Source organism: Colobus angolensis, unplaced genomic scaffold (genome assembly GCF_000951035.1).
Source record: "Colobus angolensis palliatus isolate OR3802 unplaced genomic scaffold, Cang.pa_1.0 Scaffold164, whole genome shotgun sequence".
Classification (NCBI taxonomy): Eukaryota; Metazoa; Chordata; class Mammalia; order Primates; family Cercopithecidae; genus Colobus; species Colobus angolensis.
This window is the reverse complement of record NW_012114755.1, coordinates 6,993,110-7,006,073: the sequence shown is the minus strand read 5'-3', so window position 1 is coordinate 7,006,073 and position 12,964 is coordinate 6,993,110. Positions and strand designations below refer to the sequence as shown.

At 43.3% G+C, this 12,964-nt stretch overlaps 1 pseudogene; it reads right to left on the bottom strand.

The window, feature by feature from the left end:
- Positions 1-10,369: 10,369 nt before the first annotated feature.
- On the bottom strand, positions 10,370-12,866 carry LOC105508642 (annotated as a pseudogene).
- Between the last annotated feature and the right edge of the window lie 98 nt (positions 12,867-12,964).

Here is a 12,964-nt window from a genome sequence, read left to right as displayed (position 1 = left end):
TAATGGGTGCAGCACACCAACATGGCACATGTATACATTTGTAACAAAACTGCATGTTGTGCACATGTACCCTAGAACTTAAAGTATAATAAAAAAAAAAGAAAAGAAAAAGAAAACCTTGCTATTGTACATTTTTTCACTACCCCTTTAAAATGTATATAAATTGTCTCCAAGTCTCTTGGCAGTTTTACAATCAAATAAATGTCTTTTTCAATTACCTGGGAACTATCTCTTTGAAATGTATGCAATGAAAGCAATAGTGCCCTATGTCCCAGTCTCTGTAAGAGGGTAGGAACCTAACCTGATCGACACCAATTAGCAAACATGGATGGCCAGAGCACAGAAAAAAAAAAAAAAAAAATTACAGACTCAGTAATAACCAAATGTGATACTCACATCTCATTGACCAACCTCTCCTCTCCAATAGTTTTCACTCATTCACCTAAACATTCCACATTTTGTTGCAGCAGGATTGAATTCAGTCTTTCTTCCCAGTTGCAGTAGTCTGGAAAAAAGTTTTCCTTCCCTGTTTAATTTGCCCAGTAAAATTTTACTGTGACAGAATTTAAAGGACCCAGCACTTAAAATGCCTAAGAGGGAATGCCAGCAAACTTTAACTTTTTACCAAATATAAAGAGAATAGTAATACAATGGAAAGAGCTCAGGTTGCATATACCTGGAAATTTCTGTTCAGAGGTTTTCAGAAGTAATTGTTCAGATATTTGGGTCACGGAAAAGGAGAGCAGGAAGCATTTGGTTTCCTATATATGTGTCTCAGTTTGCATTCGGCAGAGGTATGTCCAGGAGCAAGAATTCAGGTGCAAGTAGCTTGTTTAGGACTTTAAAGAAACACCAGTGGTAGAGGAGTGAGACTAGAAGAAAGGTGGCCAAGATAAATTATCTATCTAACCAACCTACCACTGTGGGTGCTTCAGGTTAATACCTCATGGAAAACTGTGGAAGCCAATAGAAAACACACCAGAAAAGCTGGGAGAGACCTAGGGTATTTGTGCACTATCTCATTTTAGATGCTGTTTGGAAGTTGAGAGTATTAATTCCCAGTACTTCTTTCTGCAAGGCAGGCAGATAAAGCCATCTTGAGGAAAGGCTTGGCAAAGGAACATGTAGGGAAGGTAAAGGAAATCCACAAGAAAAGTGAATCAGGTCCTGGCCCTTGGAGAAGCTGACAGTGAAACTGCAAGAGTGATAGAGTATGAGTCAGACACATACACAGTCAACTACACTGTGTTAATACATGTTACTTCTAGACAAGAATACCATGGTCAAAACATTTTGGGGAAAATTTGGGTTAATCAAACATTAATTGGTTTATTTATTTTATGACTTCTCAGATATTTTAGGATATGAATTTGAATGTACCTTGCATAGCTTTAAGATAAGAATATCATGCTAAAATTTCTCACCTGTTTTAGTGGGTGCCTCTAGTTGGATTAGTGCATATAGTGCACTTAACATACTTTGAGAATCACCAACCTAATTTATTTGCCAAATGTTACTAATGAGAAAAATTAGATCCATATTAGTGACATTTAAAAGTGAAGCAGTGTTTACAGAGATTAGTATAACTGCCAAGGATTAAGGTAATAGGAAGCCAGAATGTGTGATAGAAGATTCTAGTGATACATAATATTGTTGATACCTTCTTAACTCTCATTCTATCTATTCTTCTAATTACATTACTACAGTGTCTGTATTTTCTGAAACCAGAATTTAAAGTATAGACATATAATTTCAGAGTTAACAATTCCTTGCAACTTTCTTTGTAATTAAACTGATCTTGCATGTTTAATTTTCAAAACAAGTGATGTGAAAATCCTACCTCACCTCAACAGAAAACTTGTAACTCTATTTTTCATCCACTATCCCTATGGGGACATTAAGCATACAGTACTCCTTAAATTTTACCAGGTGAGTGAACTGAAGCCTCACATGCTTGGCTTACTCTGGGTGATAGAAAGAGGCAGAGTCACAACTCGGATTGTGTCAGGATTCATATTCTGAACTTTTGACTTGAGGTCTGGTGCTGATCCTTACAATCTTCTTGCCATCTCAAAATTTGTCAGGTAATGTTTTGGTCTATTTGTATTGGGGTTATGGCTAGTGAGCCTGAGTTATGAGTTTTTTGGTTGGATGAAGTGGCTCACACCTGTAACCCCATCACTTTGGGAGGCTGAGGCTGTTGGATCAACTGAGGTCAGGAGTTTGAGACCAGCATGGTAAACATGGTGAAACACTGTCTCTACTAAAAAATATAAAAATTACCTGAGCATGGTGGTGTGTGCCTGCAATCACAGCTACTCAGGAGGCTGAGGCATGAGAATGGCTTCGACCCCGGAAGAGCGGAGGTCGCAGTGAGGTGAGATTGCGCCACTGTACTCCAGCTTGGGCAACAGAACGAGACGCTGTCTCAAACTAAAAAAAAAAAAAAAGCTTAGCTAATGAAAATTTTGCAATGAAAATAAAAATAAAAAGCCTCAACATGCAATTTGTCAATATGATAAAATGTACTCCCTTCTATAACTTTAAATTCACTTTTGGATTATGTTATTAGTACTGTTATGTAGTGAGAGAAGCTTGAGCTTAAGATGTTTCCAAGGCTGGAATTCAGTGCTCTTTAATTAAAAAAAAAAAAATACTACTGGAAACTTTCAATCAGAAATCTTCATGTGTGTGGAAACTTCTGGAATGGAACTCATGCTAAAGTAAACAGGAACCTTTTCAGACAGGCTTTTCCTAGTTAAGAGTCTTAGACATCTGTTCATAGGGGCCATTTTAGAATACCCTGTGGATTGTTTACTGGCAGTGACTCCCTGTATATCTCTCTTTGGGATTATATATGCCTTATATAGGGAATAAAAAAGACTGGGCAAGAAAAACCACAAGAACAAAAATAGAAATACCCATTTTGCCTGAGACCTAATTCAATATGTGAGGAAACAAACAGTACTCTTTAATGGTCCTGAGAAGAAACTTAGGACAGAAAATGGATAAAGGTGGTTTGGACTTCTCATAATAGAGTTTCTTTTGGTTAGGGATTTTTGAAATATTCATTATGTTAACACAGTGGTTACACTACAGAAACAATACAAAACAAAACAAAACTTTTGCCGAGGTTAGAAGAGAAATAAAATGACCATCATCAAATGACATCTAAATTGGACAGGGGTGGTGGCTCATACCTGTAATTCTAGCAGTTTGAGAGGCTGAGACGGATGGATCACTTGAGGCCAGGAGTTTGAGACCAGCCTGGCCAACATGGCAAAATCCTATCTCTACTAAAAATGTAAAAAGTAGCTGTATGGCCGTACACAGCTATAATCCCAGCTACTTGGGAGGTTGAGGGACGAGAATAGCTTGAACCCTGTAGGTAGAGGTTGCAGAAAACCAAGATCATGCCATTGCACTCCAACCTGGGTAAAACAGTGAGACTCTGTCTTGAAAAAAAAAAAAAAGAAAAAAAAAAACTAAATTATTCCAGAAATACTTCAGCAGGAGATTATACAAGAAGCTGAGTACCCAATTTTCACATTGGTCATGAAATACAAGTTATATTAATAACTGTAATGAAAAAATTGATGCATATTTAGGCAACTTGCAGTTTATATAATGGGTTATGCTCATCTTTAACTTCAAGTTAGTTAGGTTGCCTTTGGAAGGCAACTTATAGTTATTTTGGTACTGTTGTCACATTTCTGAACCCAATTATCTCAGATTATTTTTGGATATAGAGGAAATGAATTTCAAATAAATGCTTATCTCATAACTACTTGCAAGTCACTAAAATATTACCACGTGTTATTATAATGCTTCTGATTGGATATTTAAGGTTCTTAATGTTGGCAAACCCAACATTCACAAAAGATGACTGACATATGGTATTACCTCTTATTTTATAAAACTGAGGCAAAAGTATTTAAGAGGTTTTTTTTTGTTTGGCTTCATTTTTTGTTTTGTTTTTTCAAGAATAGCCACTATACAAATGAAAGAATGAAAACTCAAACTCCCACCAGGCCTGCCTTGCAAGAGCTCCTGAGGAAGTACAAAATATGAAAAGGGAAAACCGGTATCAACCACTGCAAAAACACCAAAAATATAAAGACCAATGACACTATGAAGAAACTGCATCAACTAGTGTGCAAAATAACCAGCTAGCGTCATGATGACAGGAACAAATTCACACATAACAATATTAACCTTAAATGTAAATGGGCAAAATTCCCCAATGAAAAAACACAGACTGGCAAATTGGATAGTCAAGACCCAATGGTGTGCTGTATTCAGGAGACCCACCTCACATGAAAAGACACAAAGGAAGGAATATTTGCCAAGCAAATGGAAAGCAAAAAACAAACAAACAAAATAAAAACAAAAATTAAACAAAACAAAAAAACAGAGGTCACAATCCTAATCTCTGATAAACGGACTTTAAACCGACAAAGATCAAAAAAGACAAAGAAGGGCATTACATAATGGCAGAGGAATCAATACAACAAGAAGAGCTAACTATCCTAAATATATATGCACCCAATACAGGAGCACTCAGATTCATAAAACAAGTTCTTAGAGACTTACATAAGAGACTTAACTCCCACACAATAATAGATCTGTCTAATGTCAATATTAAGACAGATCAAAGAGACAGAAAATTAACAAGGATATTCAGGACATTAACTCAGCTCTGGATCAAGTGGACCTAATAGACATCTACAGAACTCTCACTCCAAATCAACAGAATATACAGTCTTCTCAGCACCACATAGCACTTATTCTAAAATTGACCACATAATTGGAAGTAAAACACTCCTCAGCAAATGCAAAAGAATGGAAATCAAAACAAACAGTCTCTCAGACCACAGTGCAATCAAGTTAGAATTCAGGATTAAGAAACTCACTTAAAACCACACAACTACATGGAAATTGAACAACCTGCTCCCAAATGACTCCTGGGTAAGTAACGAAATTAAGGCAGAAATCAAGAAGCTCTTTGACACCAATGAGAACAAAGACACAATGTACCAGAATCTCTGGCGCACAACCAAAGCAGTGTTTAGAGGGAAATTGATAGCACTAATTGTGCACATCAGAAAGCTGGAACAATCTCAAATCAACACCCTAACATCACAATTAAAAGAACTAGAAAAGCAAGAACAAACAAATCCATACACTAGCAGAAGACAAGAAATAACTAAGATATGAGCAGAACTGAAGGACATAAAGACATGAAAAATCCTTCAAAAAATCAGTGAACCTAGGAAGTGGTTTTTTGAAAAGATTAACAAAATAGATAAACTTCCAGGCAGACTAATAAAGAGAAAAAGACAGAAGAATCAAATAGACACAATAAAAAATGATAAAGGGGATATCACCACTGACCCCACAGAAATACAAACTACCATCAGAGAATACTATATAAACACCTCTATGCAAATAAACTAGAGAATCTAGAAGACATGGATAAATTCCTGGACACATACACCCTCCAAAGACTAAACCTGGAAGAAGTTGAATCCCTGAATAGACTAACAACAAGTTCTGAAATTGGGGCAGTAATTAATAGCCTACCAACCAAACAAAGCCCAGGACCAGATGGATTCATAGCTGAATTCTACCAGAGGTACAAAGAGAAATTGATACCATTGTCTTTGAAACTGTTGCAAACAATTGGAAAGGAGGGACTCCAACCTAACTCATTTTATGAGGCCAGCATCATCCTGGTATCAACATCTGCCAGACACACACACACACACACACACACACACACACACACACACACACCCCTTCAGGCCAGTATCCCCAGTGAACATTGATGTGAAAATCCTCAATAAAATACCTGCAAACCTAATCCAGCAGCACATCAATAAGCTTATCCTCCACTCTCAAGTCAGCTTTATCCCTGGGATGCAAGGTTTGTTCAACATATGCAAATCAATAATCGTAATTCATCACATAAACAGAATCAATGACAAAAAACACATAATTATCTCAACAGATGCAGAAAAGGCCTTGAAAAAGTGCAACATCCCTTCATGTGAAAAACTCTCAATAAGCTAGGTATTAATGGAACATATCTCAAAATAATAAGAGCTATTTATGGCAGACCCACAGCCAATATCATACTGAATGAGAAAAAGCTGGAAGCATTCCTTTTGAAAGGCAGCACGAGACAAGGATGCCCTCTCTCACAACTCCTATTCAACATAGTATTGGAAGTTCTGGCCGGGGCAATCATGTAAGAGAAAGAAATAAACATATTCAAACATGAAGAGAGGAAGTCAAGTTGTCTCCGTTTGCAGATGACATGATTCTATATTTAGAAAACCCCATGATCTCAGTGTAAAAATTCCTTAAGCTGTTAAATAACTTCAGCAAAGTCTCAGGATACAAAATCAATGTATAAAAATCACAAACATTCCTATATACAAACAATAGACAAGCAGAGAGCCAAATCATGAATGCACTCCCATTCACAGTTGCTACAAAGAGAATAAAATACCTAGGAATACTGCTAACGAGGCATGTGAAAGACCTATTCAAGGAGAACTACAAACCAGTGCTCAACGAAATAAGAGAGGACAAAAGAATGGAAAACCATTTCATCCTCATGAATTGGAAAAGTCAGTATCATGAAAATGGCCATGTTGCCCAAAGTAATTTACAGATTCAATGCTATTCCCATCAAACTGCCATTGACATTCTTTACAGAATTAGAAACAACTATTTTACTTTTCATATGGAATCACAGAAGAGCCTGTATAGCCAAGACAATCCTAAGCAAAAAGAACAAAGCTGGTGTCATCACACTACCCAACTTCAAACTATACTACAAGGCTACAGTAATCAAAACAGCATGGTACTTGTACCAAAACAGACATATAGACAAACGAAACAGAACAGAGACCTCAGAAATAACACCACACATCTACAACCAACTGATCTTTGACAAACATGACAAAAAACAAGCAATTGGGAAAGGATTCCCTATTTAATAAATGGTGCTGAGAAAACCAGCTAGCCATATGCAGAAAACTGAAACTGGACCCCTACCTTACACCTTATACAAACATTAACTCAAGACGGATTAAAGACTTAAATGTAAAACCCCAAACCATAAAAACCATAGAAGAAAACCCAGGCAATACCATTCAGGACATAGGCATAAGCAAAGATTTCACAACAAAAATACCAAAAGCAATTGCAACAAAAATGAAAATTAAAAACTGCCATCTAATTAAATTCAAAAGTTTCTACACAACAAAAGAAACTACCATCAGAGTGAACAGGCAACCTACAGAATGGGAGAAAATTTTTGCAATCTACCCATCTGATAGAGGTGTAATTTCCAGAATCTACAGAAGAACTTACACAAATTTACAAGAAAATAAACAACTCCATCAAAAAATGGGCAAAAGATATAAACAGACACTTCTCAAATAAGACATTTACGCAGCCAACAAATATATGAAAAAAAGCTCAACATCACTGATCATTAGAGAAATGCAAATCAAAACCATAATGAGATATCCTCTCATGCCAGTCAGAATGGCTATTACTAAAAAGTCAAGATACAACAGATGCAGGTGAGGCTATAGAGAAATAGGAATGCTTTTACACTGTTGTAGGAATGTAAATTAGTTCAACCATTGTGGAAGACACTGTGTTGATTCCTCAAGGATCTAGAAGAGGAAATACTATTTGACTCAGCAATTGCATTACTGGGTATATACCCAAAGGAATATAAATCATTCTACTATAAAGACATATGTTTACTCCAACACTATATATAGTAGCAAAGATATGGGAGCAATCCAAATGCCCATCCATGATGGACTTGATAAAGAAAATGTGGTACATATACATCATAGAATACTATGCAGCCATAAAAAGAATGACGTCATGTCCTTTCCAGGGACATGAATGAAGCTGGAAGCCATCATCCTCAGCAAACTAACACAGGAACAGAAAGCCAAACACTGCATGTTCTCACTCATAAGTGGGAGCTGAACAATGAGAATTCATGGACACAGGGAGGGGAACAGCACACACCAGGGCCTGTCCGGGATAGGGGCAAAGGGAGGGAGAGTATTAGAACAAATACCTAATGCATGTGGGGCTTAAACCCTAGATGACAGGTTGATAGGTGCATCAAACCACCATGGCACATGTATACCTATATAACAAACCTGCACATTCTGCACATGTATCCCAGAACTTAAAGTAAGACAAATAAAACATTTTTTAAAAAAATCTGAACTCGGCCGGGCGCCCGGTGGCTCAAGCCTGTAATCCCAGCACTTTGGGAGGCCGAAGCGGGTGGATCACGAGGTTAGAAGATCAAGACCATCCTGGCTAACGTGGTGAAACCCCGTCTCTACTAAAAATACAAAAAAAACTAGCCAGGCGTGGTGGCGGGCACCTGTAGTCCCAGCTACTGGGAGGCTGAGGCGGGAGAATGGTGTGAACTGGGGAGGTGGAGCTTGCAGTGAGCCGAGATCTCGCCACTGCACTCCAGCCTGGGCAACACAGCAAGACTCCGTCTCAAAAAAAAAAAAAAAAGAAAGAAAGAAAAAATCTGAACTCAAGTTCAGACTCCTAATTCTAATATTAAAATCTCCTTTGTCGGTGGTAAGACTAACAATGTAAAATACGTACTATATAAACCTTGGATAATGTGGAGTTCTTCACCAGAATTACTGCCTAATGGACATTTCAGGAATTGTTCCGCTTGGTTCATGCATTGGTTTAACATTTAGTGGTATTTAACCCATGAGTTGGTTTCATCATTTTAAGCAGTCAGTAGAAAATTAAAGATAATTTCTTCACTGCTTTGTTGGGCATCCAGTCACACATCTATGTTGTCAACACTAAGTAACAATTTCACTTCTTTTGCTTACTATCTTAAAACTAACTTAAATCATTTTTGTCACAAGGGAACATTTTGTAAATATAATATATGTATGTATGCACATATATGTATATATATGTATTTATTCACATAAAATATATGTAGGTGTATGTCCATATTTGTATATGTGTATACACAAATATGTAAACATATACAATATTCATTTTCTTGCATGAGCAACTTAGGTTATTTATTTGTAAAATGGGAATAAGATAATCATCCTACATGAGTGTTGTTTTGGAAAAGAATTAATACAATTTTGACCACATCCAAGTTGCCATTTCAGCTTCGCATTCCTGTCACAGCATCTGACTCGAACTTGGATCCCCAGATTCCGTGGCCATTTTTTCCTCCTTCCTATACCTCATTGACTACTTCGAGAGGGATTCCTCGCTTCCTTCCTTTTTTATTCCCCTCGGGACTTTTCCAGAAGAGAAATTTAATCTAACTTACATACTTCTAGGTACATCGAAAACCAAAATGTAGCCACTGAGAAAAGTTAAAAGGTCAATCAGCTTTTAATGTTGATTTAAAAGCTTTTAAGCTTTTAAAAGGTCAAAGGCTTCTAGCTGGTCCAGGATTGCAAAATAAAAAGATCCACGTTCCTTATTTTCTACACAAAACGTGTTTTTAAAAAACTGAAAAGCGTAGGGAGCTATACATAAAAAGCGTAGGGAGCTATACATAAAAAGAAAAGGGAGAGGGGTCGGGGTGGGGGAGGAGAGTCCCACTCCGCCTTCTCACCCTTCAGGGTCCCAGAGCCCATGAGGCTCTTTGGGGGTCTTGACATGGCAGGAGTCAGCTGTCAGCTCTAGGCTCTTCCTAGTTGGGAAGGTCCCTCTGGGGGGCAGCCAACAAGGATTTCCGTGGCATTGGGGGCTCAGTGGGGGGCTCCCAGGCTCCAGCGGGCCCCACAGAGGGAGCATGGCTTCCCCTGAGGAAGCACCGTGGCATGATATAGTCGTTCAACCCTGGAACTGGGGATCCGGGGCAGATCCCAGGTCTCACAAGGTGCGTGTGTGTTCGCATGTACATGCGTGTGAGAGGATATTCATGGGGGCGAGAGGGAACCAGAACAGGGGTCTTTGGGGTCTTTGCAAATGGCCACGGATGGCAGACATCGCCCTGACTGGCTGCTAGAATAGGGAGTGCTGTCCTCCCCTGTGACCAGATCGGCTGCCACCCGAGACCCGGCTGCTGTCCCTGTTGGACCAGGTGGGCATAGGCTGAAGGAAGACACCCTGTGGTCCCAGAGTCTTGGGACTGGGGGAAGGGCTGCTAGCTTGCTCCCGGCGCCCTGGCTGTAGAGTGCCCAGACCCCAAGGGGCGCGGGTTTGAGATTTTGGCTTGCTCCTATGGAAATAGAAAGAAAAAGGAAGAGGGACGAGGACACAGAGGAAGAAGAGGAGACAGGTGGCACGAGAGGGGATCTGGAATGCTTTTGTGTTAGGAAGCCTCTGTCACCACTGTCTGTGCCTGCAGGGCCTGGGACTCCTTAGGCTGCGGGTCCGCTTTGGAGAAGTTCATCTCCAGGATGTGCAGCTGTAAGTACCGCACCTACTCTTCCTGGATACAGAGGGGGCCCTGGAACGCCACTTCGCAGAATCTGCATTTGAGGACACGTGTGGATGTTGCCCACGAACTTGACAAGTGATGTCAGGGTCACCAGGGAGGGGACCGGCCGGACTCGGGGTGGGGTTGCCTCACCTCCTCCAGCTTCTGCTGTGGGTCATTGGTCTCCTCACCTCCCCGGGCTGCGGAGGCATCTGGGGGGCGAGCTTGTCGGCATTTGAATTTGTTGATGTTCTGCCGCTGGTGCGCTGCAGCCTTCATGGTGTCCAGCAGCCTGGCTGCCAGAGGCTGCTCACCACTGTGGGCTGCCCGGCCAGCCTCAGGCTCTGGTTCCCAGGCCCCCAGCACTGCAGCCTACCACGGCCAGGCGCCTGGGAGCCAGCCCAGGGATGGCCGCTTGTCACTGTCACGGCCATGGCTGGCACCGCAGAACTTCTTGGTGAAGGGGCAGCCGCCCTGGATGTATAACTGCAGTAGGCACCCACCTTCTGGGGTTGGTGCTTGATCCACTCGCTCAGTGTCTCAGTGGGCGAACCACTGATGCACCACTCGGTCACGTTGAACTGCCACAGGTGTTCCCGTGCGTGGCTGGCCACAGCCCTGCGGTTTTCAAAGTAAAGTCCACACAGCTCGCAGCAGGCCTCAGTGGAGGAGTGGGAGGTCTTCTCGTGAATGGTCTTTGTCTTGAAGGGTGGTTCAGTGTGGATGTAGGTCGTGGCCTTGACCTCTGCTGGGGAGGAGGCTGTCCTCCTACAGGGGCAGCTTGGCTGCCACTGAGCCCTGGTAGCCAGTGGCTCAGGGCTTGGCCCCAGAGATGGGAGTCAGGCTGAGCTCGCAAGGAAACCTGGACGGCCCTGCGCCTGGTTTGCCTGACCGGCCAGACGATAGCGGCAGTGGGGACTGCACCGGCCCAGGGGCCACAGTGGGAGGCCCATCCTCAGCCAAGGCAGGGGCCAGGTCTCCAGCCAGTGATTCCTTCTTGATGAGGCATGGCTTGGACTTCTTGAGGATCTCTCGCAATGTCAGTGGACGAACCATGGACGGACCACTCGGTCACACCCATCTGCAGCAGGTGGGAGCACACGTGACTAGATAGGCCCTTGCGGTTCTCAAAGAACCCGCGGCAGAACTCATAGCGGATGTCGCGCACCGGCTCTGCCCGGGATTACAGGTTCAGAGGTATCATGTCTTCCCGTGGCACCTCCCAGGGACCCTCAGATAGGTGTAGCTCCCCATGAAGGGCCCCCAGCAGCATCTCCCGCTTGATCTCCACCCGTATTTGTTCAGACTTCAGCTTCTTGGGCAGGGAGGGTGCAGTCAGACCTGGGAACATCTTCCGGACCGTGGGAGGAGTAGAGGCAGTTGGTGAGTGGCCCAGGGGGCTGCCTGGTGGCGGTGGCAACTTCTTGGCCAAGGGTGAGATGTGAAGGCCCGAGGGGCTGCGGGTTTCCAGTGAGCTGCCAGGACCTGTGCCGCCCATCATCTTGGCCAGGGCTTTTGGACTTGGCCCTAGCGGGTTGGGAGGTCTGCCAGGGCGAGACCGGGTCTGTCTCTTCAGGAGCTCCCACAGCCTGTCGATGGGCGAGCCATTGACGTACCCCTCAGTCACGCCCATTTGCCTCAGGTGGGAGCCCGTGTGGTTCCAGTAGCCCTTGCGGTTCTAGAAGAACTCACCACAGAACTCACAGCAGCGGACGTCTGGTGCTGGCTCTGGGCCTGAGGTGAGGTTCAACGGCCTCAGATTGAGGTCACTGTGCCTTTTGGGAGGCCGGCCGGGGGCTCAGGGACAGTTCGGTGCTCTTGTCCTCAGGATTCTTAGGGGTAGAGGAGCCCGCCAGGGCCAGTGATGTCTTTTTGAGGAGCGGAGAGCTGGGGAGGTGGGGGCGGCCCAGGCCCTTGGTCGAGAAGCCGAGATACAACTGAATGGCTTTGTTGACAGCAGGGGCATCCAAGGACTTGGCCAGGGTAAGTAAGCCGGGACGGGGTCCCCGGAGACCACCTCCTTCAGCCAGCTGGACTTTTTAGCCAGGCCCGGGGGCAGCCCAAGGTGGGCGTCCCGCAGGCCCTTCTGCTTCATAAGCTCCTAGAGGAGGTTGTTGGGTGCAACGCGCCTCTCTGACTCAGCCACTACCAGCTACTGCAAGTGGGAGCGTGCGTGGCTGGATAGGTCCTTTCGGGTCTCAAGGCAGGCGCCGCAGACCTCGCAGGTGGTCAGGCTCTGGGATCTGAGGTCCTGCAGCTCCTGTTTGCTGGCATGAGGAACCTCCGGAGCCACTTTGCTGCTCAGCCAACTGGTCACCTGCTCCAGGGCCCCAGGGACAGGCAGGCTCTTCTTAGGGAGCGAGGGAGAACTCAGGTCCATGGCCACCATTGCGTTTTCCTCAGAACCCAGGCCCGGCGCGGATGAGGGCCCGGGCTCTGGCTCCCGCCCGGTCTTGGGCCAGTCCCTGGGCCTGTCCCGCGGTGGCG